This window comes from Camellia sinensis, chromosome 8 (assembly GCF_055761805.1).
Source record: "Camellia sinensis isolate YWXY chromosome 8, ASM5576180v1, whole genome shotgun sequence".
Lineage (NCBI taxonomy): Eukaryota > Viridiplantae > Streptophyta > Magnoliopsida > Ericales > Theaceae > Camellia > Camellia sinensis.
Genome location: NC_138968.1, coordinates 163,690,130 through 163,701,789, shown reverse-complemented (window position 1 = coordinate 163,701,789; position 11,660 = coordinate 163,690,130). Strand labels below are relative to the sequence as shown.

Sequence of the window (11,660 nt, the reverse complement as noted above, 5' to 3'; positions counted from 1 at the left end):
ATAGCTTGACCACCTTTGCATGCTACTTTGGGGATATTTTTAGCCTCTCAAAAACTCTAATTTTAAGACTTGAAAATGTTGGTTTGAGCCTTGTGTGGTTAGGGGGGTGGTTCCCCTCTTTTACTCTTTGGCTTGTTAAGTCTCTTGAGCCAACTCTCTAAGCTTTTGAATCACCCCTTGTTTGGTCTTTTAACTATTAAAACTCAGAGAAATTTCAGTGGTAAAAAGTTGATTTTTTGGCCCAAAATGGGAAAGGGTGGTCCCCTCTCCTTTTGTCTTGTTTACATGTCTTGTTAGCCTACTAAGTGAGCATGTATTTCTCCTTTCTTTAAGCTGAGCTCAAGCATGTTTTTGTGACTTTTTGGATCTGCCATAACTCTATTTTTGGTTGGTTTGGTCATTGGTTGCTTGCATCTTATACTTGTGGTGTAATCCTACTTGTTGGCCTAACATGCTTCATGCTTCATGCCTATCATCCTAGCTTGTGTTAACTCTATCTCAACATATTTTAGCCATTATTTTAGCATGCCTTAGCTCTATTTTGAGTGGTCTTGGCCATGAGAGACTTGTAGTGCATGGTTGTAGTGTGAACGCCTTGACTAGCTTTGAGTTTCAAAGCCTCTTGCACGCTTTACTTGTGGTGTTTGCATGCCTTAGCCTCATTTCTCACATGATTTCCGTGTATATAGCATAGTCACACTTTCACATATTCCACTCTTTCATAGCTTTTGTGTGTTATGCTTTATGCCTTGATCATGAGCCAATATGTATGCATGCTTGTCTAAGGTTTTGGGCTACCATTTCAGCATGTTTTTAACCTTTGTTTTGGCATAATTGAGCTCTGTCCACGGCGGGTTTGGTTGTTTAGACTATGCATTGCATGCTCCTTGTGTAGTTCTCTTTACTAGTCTTGTGCTTTAGGCCTTCTAGCATGCCTTATTTGTGTTGTTTGCATGATATGTCATCATCTAACACATAATTTCAGAGCATATAGCCTTATCATACTCTTATGTATATCGCTCTTTAATTGTGTTTAAGAGTTGTGTCACATGCCTTGTTGATGAGCCAATGCATGAACATCATTTTCTCGTCTTTCATGCTATTATTTCAGAGCATTTTGACCACTGTCTTAGCATGCATGAGGTTTGTTTAGGGCTGATTTAGTCGATTGAGCATTGTATTGCATAGTCCTAGTGTTGTGTACTTCACTGGTTTTAATGCTTAAGTCGTCTAACATGCTATACTTGTGTTGTTTGCATGATATGTCATCATTTGGCACATGATTTCAGTGCTTGTACCTCTATCATGCTCTCATATATATCACTCTTTCAATGTGTTTGAAAGTTAAGCTTTGTGCCTTGCTTGCGAGCAAATGAATGAGCATGCATTTCTTGCTTTTTGTGCCTAAGTTTTAGTGTGTTTTGGCCACTATTTTGGAGTATTCTAGGTCTGTCCATAGCTGGTTTGACCATTTGGGATTGATAGTGTACACCTCATGTGTAATGTTCTTCACTTGCTTTAGTGCTCTAGGCCCCTTAACATGTCTTGCATGCATTGCTTACATGGTAGAGTCTTGTGCATGCCACTTTAGCATTGAAAGATAAGCATGTTGTTTGCATTGAATTGTGTTTGGATCAGATGTCAATCCAAACACAAGGAATGTGGCACGTTTCATACTCGAAGTGATGAAACGTGTTGTGTTTCTCGGTCGCCGACACCTTTGATCATGCATCATAGGGTGGAGACTCTTCAAGTCTTGTTTGTGCATTCACTAACATTGTGCAAGCTTAACTCTTTGGCCATGCATTAAGATGCACGATTGGTGGCTTGAGAGCCGAGCACTACGCTCTTTTAAGCTTGAGAAATGATAAGGAGAGTAGTTGCACACACATTTTCATGCAAATGCATTGCTGTGCCTTTGTTGATCTCTGTTGCAGCAAAATTGGGATTTTGGAAAGGGAAGTGGTCGGTCGGCCACTTGCACTAGCCTGCCGACCACTTGTACTGGCCGGCCGGACAGTTGAGGTAGCCTACCGACCAGTTGAGGTGGCCGGCCGGCCACTTGTGGCAAAATTTTCCAAAATGCTCCTGTTTTGGGACAGATACAACCTGAAAGTGTGTTTGATGCTCTGAGGTCACCGTGAGTGCAAACAGAGACAACTCATGGCAAGGAAATGCATTTCCGGGCTAAGCAAACCAAGCATGCATATCTCCCTCCCCTTGAGGCCATTTTAACTGCTTTACTTAGTTAGTTAATTTGCCCTTTTTTTGTAATTAATTAGCTAATGTGCTTAGCTAATTTAATTCATCTTTGTAATATTCTAATTAGCTTAGAATAGTTAGTTAATTTCAAGTCTTGTATTGTAATAATCAATTAGCTTAGCCTAGTTAATGAGTTGGTTTGTAATAAGTAGCTTAGCTTAGCTCTTACTCATTCGGACCCTCCTTCGCGAGGGCATATTGTTGTAATAAGTGTGCGTGTGTGTGATGCATGTCCTCCAGCCCCACTTCTTTCTTCCTTTTACTTATCTTCTTTTGAATGGTTAGTTTAGGGTATATTCCAATTAGCATCGTTATGCTTCCATGCGTGCATCATTCATTTGTTTTGCATGCACTGGACTCGGCGCATCATATAAACTGCATTGTATTTCCATACATATTTGAATATGTGTTTCAAAGCATGTTATCAAATTGTTGCATTCATATACCATCTTAGACAGCCGAGCCTATTAATTGCATTTTTGCATGTGTTGCATTAGGCATTCTTAACATAGTTAGGATCATGCATTTTTTCTAACTAGTTATTGTTTTGGCTCGGAGTACACTGTAAGTGTTTACGCTTTAGCATACTTGCATGAGTGTGAGTGTTGTCATGATAGCATGCTTGCCATGAGGCTATGTGCTTAAGTTATTAACTGCATGAATGCCTGTGGATGAAGGCTTCATTACTTGAATTGGAACAATTCATCAAAATGTGAGTTTTAAGCCCACTTGGAGTGACAAATCATCATGTTTTAAGCCCACCTTGTTTGGTGGCAAATCTGCATTTCTAAACCCACTTGAGGGTGGCAAATTCAAACCATTTTCGAAAACAAACATGAGATATTTTGTTCCAATTCTTGTGATTTAGTCTATACTTGTATGATGTGTGCATCACATAGTAATGTTAGATTAATAACCGGAATAAGAACACATGTATTTATAAACCAACATATCATGCCTAGTAGAGGCCGATCCTTTGATCGGGTGTACGGGGGTGCTCATTTCAGGACCTTCCCCTCTCGTACCCAAGTTCCCGAGCTGAGGCAACTTTGGTGATGACGGACACATGGCCTTAGGCACGAGTCAGGGTTTCCTAAATTTTCCAAAATAAAATATTTAGGTGGCGACTTTGTAATCTGGCAAAGCAGTCCAGTGTGGCATTATTTGATTCAAAATATGATTTTCCAAAATGATTTGCCAGATTGAACTCTTTGGCGATTTATCAGTCTTACATTGCACTTTGTGAGATTAGATTCAGAACCATGACAGGAGTTCGAACTGTAGTAACATGAACCCAATTCGCACCCTCTCTGAAAAGGGGGGCGCGCGAAGTGAGTTCGGATGGTCTACAGTTTCTGGCGACTCTGCTGGGGATTTAGAGAACTTGACTCGAACTCATGATATATTGTTTTATCTACACTTATGTGTTTTTTTGCATTGCATTTGCATTGGTGCGCTTAAGTCACAGTGTTTGCCATCTGCTATTCCTGAATGGTTTGTCGAAGGCTTGCTTGGAAAAACATGCCATTAGGCTGACCGGTTATAGGCTCTGCCACGATGGGAGCACAAACCTTGGTTTTACCGAGGCACCCTCTTTGACCATTCGACCTAGTTGTATATCGGAAGCCTTAGAGACTGTTCCAAACTAGGACAGGTTGCTCCCCCGAATGCAGGATTGTTTAAAATCGCATGTGTGCGTAGTGAACCCTAGCTCCTGACGAAACTAGGACAGGGAAACCCTTCCCCACCATAAGGGTGTTTTGGCTCTTTTTTAACTAGTATGTACTTTACAGTGAAACTGTACAGGGATGTGCATATCAGTTGCGAGTCTAGTATCTGATTTTGGGGCAGAATTTAGTAGAGAGCACAGTCATTCAACTATGCTCATATCTATTATGGTGAAATCAGACTGAGGTGTTGTCTGTTTTCTCTTTTGCTAGATAGTCTTGGAACCATAGCTTCAGAAGGCTCCGATATCTCCCAGGTACATTGGACTGGTGTTGTTAGACTTTGTCAGGTCAGAGATTCAGTTCAAGAGCAACTAGTGTTTCTTTCGCTAGAGGCGAGGCAAAGAAGGTCTAGACGGGGCTCATTGGTTCAAATGATCTGGCAGTCACCAATCACATCACCTTTGTTCAAACTCAGCAGACCGTGATGGCACAGAGTTCGGAAGAAGTTGTGGCCATGATAGCGGCATTAAACCAGGGAATCGCTAGGCAGGATGAGACCAATACCGAAATGCAACGCCCATCTGGGGCACCTACCACACATCCAGTCTCGGGACCCCAGCCGAACTTTGACCCACTTCTGCCAGCTGAAGATTTGCAGGGTCCAGATCCTCGAGAACGGTTGGATCAAGCTCAGGTTTTCACACCTCTGGTGCAACCTAATGAGAGGCCTTATTCCCTTGATATTAATGAGCTCGACCCGCCCTCATTAAAAATTGCGAACCTTGAGAAGCAATTCAAAAAGGCACATGGCCTTAACTCCATTTCTGATATTGAGGATGGGTACACCAAGGCTGCCGTACGACTTCTAGACATATTCAAAATGCCGTACATTGACCGTTTCGATGGGTCTAGAGATCCTATGGTACATATCCGGCTCTTCTTGGATGTCCTGAAGCCGATGGGTCTGACTAAGTCGCAGAAACTCTCTCTGTACAATAGAACCCTGTTGGGTGTAGCAGCCACTTGGTACGCCAAGTTAGAGGATACAGTGAAGCAAAACTAGGAAAAGTTGGCTGAGGTCTTTGTCAATCAGTATTCTTGCAATATCCAAGTTGAAATAACCGTGCAAGAGCTTGAAGCAACCCACTAAAACCCAACAGAGCCTTTTGTGGAATTTGTTGCAAGGTTGGAGAGCAAAGGCAGCACAGATGACAGATCGGCCTTCTGAGAGAGATCAAGTGCGGATAGTGGTACAGAACCTTGAACATGATATGTTGCAAAAGTTAATAGTTGTTCTGCTATTCACTTTCGAAAGTTTGCATGACTTGGGGGTTCAAATTAAGAATGCATTCAACAGAGGGATTATTCCCAGAACAAGTGCACCAGTAAAGAGGGTTTTTGCCGGGAATACCAATGTCGGTGGTAGCACTGTTCCTAAACCCACTAAAACCAATACAGTTGCCATAGCCGACCCTTTTGCCAAGGCTAACCTACAAACAGCCAGCCTAGCCCGAGCTCAGGGCAGAATTTTCATGCCCCCTCTATATGAGCCTAACCAGCGCACTAGAAGTCCTGATTGAGAGAGGGTATATCAAACCCCTTGATCCTCAACCCCTCCCTAACCCACTCCCTGCCAGACATAACCCCATCAAATACTATATGTATCATTAGCAATGCGGCTAGGGCATCGAGTTTTGCTACCGCTTTCGTCATGAGGTCCAGAATCTCATCGACAACTTGACGATAGCTCCACCTCAAGACCCCAATGACCAAGTACCTCATCCATATCTTAACCTTGACCATACACAGCCACCCACCTACAACCCCAGTATATACACCCCGACCCATCTACCCAAGCCTGAGGTGTTTATCCCAGAAAGCATGGGCTTAAGCATAGTGGATGCACTTGAACCGCAATCATCTCAAACCCATAAACCCACTACTTCTGAGCTAGTGAGCATGATTGAAGATTTGTAGAGAATTGTGGCAGATCTGGCCTTTGGAATTTTGGCTCCATCATCGACCACATCACAGGCCAAAAGTTTTAATCCAAAAGGCTCCTTGATCTTGGGGCAAACGACAATTGAAAAGGGCCAACCTGAAGCCATCTCAGATTTGGTGGTGGCATGTCGACAACAACTGGGCTCCGCTCTGATATAGCGACCCAATCCCTTAGCAAAGTGGCGGCAAGTGGTATGAACAAGGTAGGGGTAGGCATTGGTCCCCATGAACATTTTCAGTGCGCTGTTGAGGCTTCGAAGGCTGAAGGGCTGAATAAACAGCAAGTGCTTGTAGTTGTTGCAAAGACTGTGGATGGCACTTTTGTCGCTCAAGTTGGGGGCATTTTGAATCAAGGGGCAAGCCAAAAAAAGGGATGTCGTACTAGAAACACCCCCTTTAGCTCCGATCCTACACTCGGAAGAGATCATCAAATCCAGTCATCATCTGCCAACCCTTTTGCTGGTACATCCAACACTTCACAAACCTTGAAGTACCAACCCAGAGGCTGGAGGGTCTTCAATCCCCTCTATATGACTTTGTCAAAAGCTCTCCAAATCCTTATAGGACAAGGCCATCTCAACCTCCTTGAGCCTCGGCCTCTCCTGGATCCCCTTCCAACTAAGCATGATCCAACCAAGTACTGTGCCTTCCATCAACAAGCTGGCCATGACACTAACAAGTGTTTTCATCTTCGCCACAAAATATCATCGCGCCAAGTCCTGCAAGGTCTATCGACACTGAATCAATGAACTTGGGGGATAATGTGATCATTTGATCTGGGGATGAACCACCTGTGGATGACGCTCATTTTACTCCAGATATGGTGGATGGCATGCACTGTTTTGAGCAATGTGCAAATGTTGGTTATTGTACTTTCTGAATTGGGTGTTGGGTCAGTCTTGTTGTGTTGTATTGAGTCAGTCTTTTTGTACTGAGTTAGTTGAGTCTGTCTTGTTGTATCGAGTCAGTCCTATTGTGTTAGAGTCGGGTGATTTCGGGGGTGTTACCTCGGGCGTCACTTGCTTGTTTTGTGTTTGTCTTTTACACTCTTTCTTTTACGTCTGTGAGCCAGTTGCGCCGGAGGATCTAAATGAAACAGCAATGATTTTAACGCTTTTGTGTTTGTTTCTGCGTTGAAGCTGGTTGTGCTAGAAGATTTGAATGAAACAACAGAGCTTTTCACCTACTTTTCTGTGCCTTGAAATCATTGCATTGACCTAAGTTTTTCAAAAACTTTTTGAACACCGTGATGAAAACAAAGAGGGAGGAATTCCTCGGGATTTGCAAAAGTTTGATCAATAGAGAGAAAGAAAGGCATGCTAAGCCCTTAATGAATGAGACCATGTTTGTTAATGTGAGTATTGGGAAGGATTCTAGCTTGATCCAAATTGGTTCTACATTGTCTTCAGCGTGAGCGACTAGTCGTTTTCTTAAAAGATTTTGAAAAATGTTTTGCGTGATTCTGCGAAGACATGCATGGAATTGATCTTAGGATTGTACAGCATAAGATCGCTCTCAGCCTCAAGACTCGGCCAAGTGTGTGTGTGTATATCAGCTCATAAGCTTATTTAAAGCTATTTATATGGTGTGATTAGCTTAGCCTAATCAAGTATGATTAAGGTTAAATAATTTAGGCTCAATCCTAATTAATTCAATCAGTTAAATCTAATTATTTTGATCCAAATAAATTTTTAATTACGGTTGTCATAAAATTCTAAATATTCAAATTAGTCTATTACACTATTCAATTTCAGTTTCTGAAGCCGTCTAGGTTCTCAATTTCTGTCTCTAAGTGGTCAATTCGAACAAATATTCCATGTAATAACAGATAATTACGAAATTAAACATGTAATCACATAAGTAAACACACAACCATGCAATTAGGCTTATTAAAATAACATAATATACTAGTTCGGAGGTCGGAGACATCACAGGGAGTTCGACATGATGAAAATGATTAAAGAGTTACTAGATTTGGACAACGCAACATAAAATGCTTCAAATGTGGCAAGATTGGCCACTACACAAAAGATTGTCGGTTAAGAAGAAGGCCAATTGAAGGTAATATGGTAACATCTAATGGTTACCAAGATGAGAGTGAAGAAGAATGGGATTTCCAAGCTTCATGTGCAATGTTTGAAACCGTGGAACCAGGTTACTTAGAAGAAGAGCCAGAATTTGAAAAAGAATGTGATTTTGAAGCATCTCCTACAATGTTCGTGGTTACTGAAGTAGATTCAGAAAAGGAAATAGACTTCGATGAAGGAATACATAACCAGTGCAATGCAGTTACCAAGGAAGTAGATGCACACTCTATCATAGATAAGTCAATTCTTGCCATTGAGTCTCAGTCTTCAACATTTAAAGATCCAGAAGCTCACCTACTAGAGAAATTGGGGGAGCAAACAGAAGAAGAAGAAGTTGAAGAAGTGATAAAGCTACAACAATCAATATCTTCAAGGAAATGTCAACACAATCTAAGGTATGTTGATGTAACCTTTGCTAAGATGGATAATATAAAGGAGCCAATAACATTTCAGGAAACAACAGAATTTAACAATTGGAGAAAGATGATGAAAGAGGAAGGTATTGCATTAAGGTAGAGTCGGACTTGGCATTCGGTACTTAAGCCCAAGGATTGAGATTGTATATTCAGCCAAGGACCTGGTGTTCCATGGAAGGATAAGGTGTGTGGTAGTGTATCATCACTTCAAATAGAAGAAGTCGTTACTGGAAGAGATTGAGGAAAAAATTTATCGTGGCAGAGACCCAGGGTGCAAATATGTCCTCGAAGAGTTTCTAAAACAATGTTGCATGGTTACATAATCCAGAAATAAGAGTTAATGCTGAGGGGGAGTGTTGAGAGTCATCACTAACTTTTTTCACTCTCTAGAATCTTCTCTCTAGAATATTCTAGAAGTTTCCACATGAATCTAGAATACTCCGGAAAGATCTAGAAGATTTTGGAAAGACCTAGAGAAATTCGAAAGATTCTAAAATATCCTAGAATGTTCTAGAACATTAAAGAAGTTTGGAGAAAACTAGAGAAATCTAGAAAGTTCCAAAAGGTTCTAGAATATTTTACAGAAGAATAGAAAGCTCTACTATGTACTAGAGTAATCTAGATTGTTCTAGAGTGTAGGCAAAGTATGGTGTATTCTAGAAAGTTCTTCAACTAGTATAAATATGAGATGAGTACATGTACTAGGCAATTGGACAATTGAGTGAAAGAAGAGTGGGTCCAAAGTGAGTGCTCAAGCACTATCTAGTGTGAGGTGTCTCAAGGTCTTGTGTAAGGAAGACACAAAGTGTGAAGTGCTTGAATATATGTGTGAGTGAATAAGTGAAGTGTATTAGTGTGTGATTGTGTACAAGTGTTTTGTGTACTAGAGTGTTATCAATAAAGGTTGTATTTCTAGGTCCACCAGTCTGTCAAACTCAACAAAAAATGCTTCCAAATCAAGACATCGCTTTTTTTTGGTACGTGAGATTTTATTACAAAAAATATATAAAACGACAAAGCTCAAGACAGGTCCTCCAGTGAGCATATAAGCAACCTCTCATGCCCGGCAGGAAAGGAAAACAATAGACCTCTCACAACTTGAGAGGATAAGCACAAAAAAATACATAAACACAACATAGACTATTAGGCTACCATTCTTTGAACTTGTAAACTTACTTGAAGGCTTTGGGCATGACTCAATTGGCTTGATAAAAAAAGATTTGCAACTGCTACAATTCGTATTCCCCTAAGACTAGTCCTTCATCTTCCTTTTTCACTAGAGTTTCAACCAATTCTGTTGGCAGATTTCCCTCAATTTCCTCTTCATTTGTACCCATGATTTCGATCTCCACAAGGCCACTTGGGTTGGCTTTATTTGAAGAAAATAATTTATCCTCTCCCTTACTCTTTCTCTGCCCCCTTGAATTCTCCACAATTGGAGCACATGAAGCTAGGACATCAAGATTTGTAGGTGAGGATGGACGAGGCATAAGGATCCTGTCAGTGTTGTCACCACTAGGTCCCTCCATGCTCGTTAGTTGATCAAGAACATCAAACATAATAGAAGTGGATGCAAATGTGCTATCCTCCACTACTTCTTTCCCTTTATCCTCAGCCCCGGAGGGGAGAGAGTTAGAAGCCTCCCCAATTGCCATAGAAACATCATGCCTCTGGCTCCAAGGTCTCCACGAGACTTCAACCTTAATTTCATAAGTTTCACAGTACCCCAAATTGATCTTAAATGAGTTTGGGATTTTCTTAGTAGCATCAACCTCCACACACACCCTAGCAAAAGTCAACCGGCTCTTCAATCAGGTAGGTTCATCCAGAAACAGAGGCTTCCCAATTACACTTGCAACAAAAGAAAGTCCCTCCTCTGTCCACAGTTCAAGAGAGACATTGAAGAACTAGACCCAAATTGGAAAAAAAGAGAAAACAAATGTTGATAAATGTAACCCAGGTTCCCACTTCCTAAAATTAATTAATTTCTCTCCCAAAAAATAAGGACCTTCACTGAGAATGCAGTCAACAACATTCTCATTTTTAAATTTGAACATGAAAAACCCATTTTCACCAAGAGAATGAACATCCAGGAGATCGTCTTTCCACGAACTCTCAGCCCATAACTTCAGTAGATGAAAATCAAATTTCTTGTCATTGTCAAAGAAACAGCCCACTAAAACATGATTCCAATGAAGAAACCCCTTATCTGAGATGTTTAAGGGAATCTCAAACTCTCCTTGACTGTTCAATTTTACATTATGACAAGGAAGTGTTTGTTTATAACCTGTACTGGACACTGTTTTAACAAGATCAGTCCTGGAGTTCAACTCACACAAATTGATTGTTTCAAGATCTGGGCCAAGTGGGTCCCCATATTCCTGCAATTTCAATAATATACTTCCTGAAGTAGAGGAAGTTGGATGTGCAGTACACTCATATGCATTGGATTGGTCACCCAGACTCCAGATTGTCGCCACTTGTTGCTGGTTTATCACATAAGCTTAAAACTGCACCCAAAAAATTAGTGCCATTTAAGTGACAGAAGTGAGCAAATCTTATTGTTGAACATTTAAAATTTTGAGTTATTAAAGAAATAGGCCCCACTAAAACATGATTCCATTGAAGAAAACCCTTCCCAGAGATGTTTGAAGGAACCTCAAACTCTTCTTCCTTGCCATTAATTTCACATAATGGCAAGGAAGTTTTTGTTTAAAAACCGAATTGGACACCATTTTAAAAGGATCACTCAATGAATTCTTTTTTCTTTATTTTTTGTCATGATCACTTAAGGACTTCAACTCACCCGAATTGGTGGTTTCAAGATCCGAGTCAAGTGGGTCCCTAATTTTTGGCAATTTGGGGTTGACACTTCCAGAACCTGTAGAGAAATCTTGATTTCCGGCAGGTTCGCATTCGCTGGATCTGTCACCCAACCTCTTCGAATTTTCCAGTGGTTGGTGGTTTATAACATCCTATTAAAACTGCACCCAAAAAATTGGCGCCATTAAAGTGAAAAGGAACTGAGCAAATATATTTGAACAATTCCATTAGGAAGGTAAAGGAACAATAATCTCCATAATAGATTGATCCGGGATTCTAACATATGCAACCAAAAATTTGTAACCAACATGTGAAATACAACATCTGTTTCTACCAACAAAAAATGTGAAAAATATCGCAGCAAATATATGGATATGTATAATTACAAAAATATGATCAAA

General features: G+C 40.7%; 1 long non-coding RNA gene across 1 annotated transcript; it reads right to left on the bottom strand.

The window, feature by feature from the left end:
* Positions 1-9,404: 9,404 nt before the first annotated feature.
* On the bottom strand, positions 9,405-11,420 carry LOC145796735 (uncharacterized). The gene is made up of 2 exons (XR_014337230.1): positions 11,243-11,420; positions 9,405-10,946 (listed from the first exon to the last, which is right to left on the bottom strand). It is a non-coding gene; the product is annotated as an uncharacterized LOC145796735 (long non-coding RNA).
* Between the last annotated feature and the right edge of the window lie 240 nt (positions 11,421-11,660).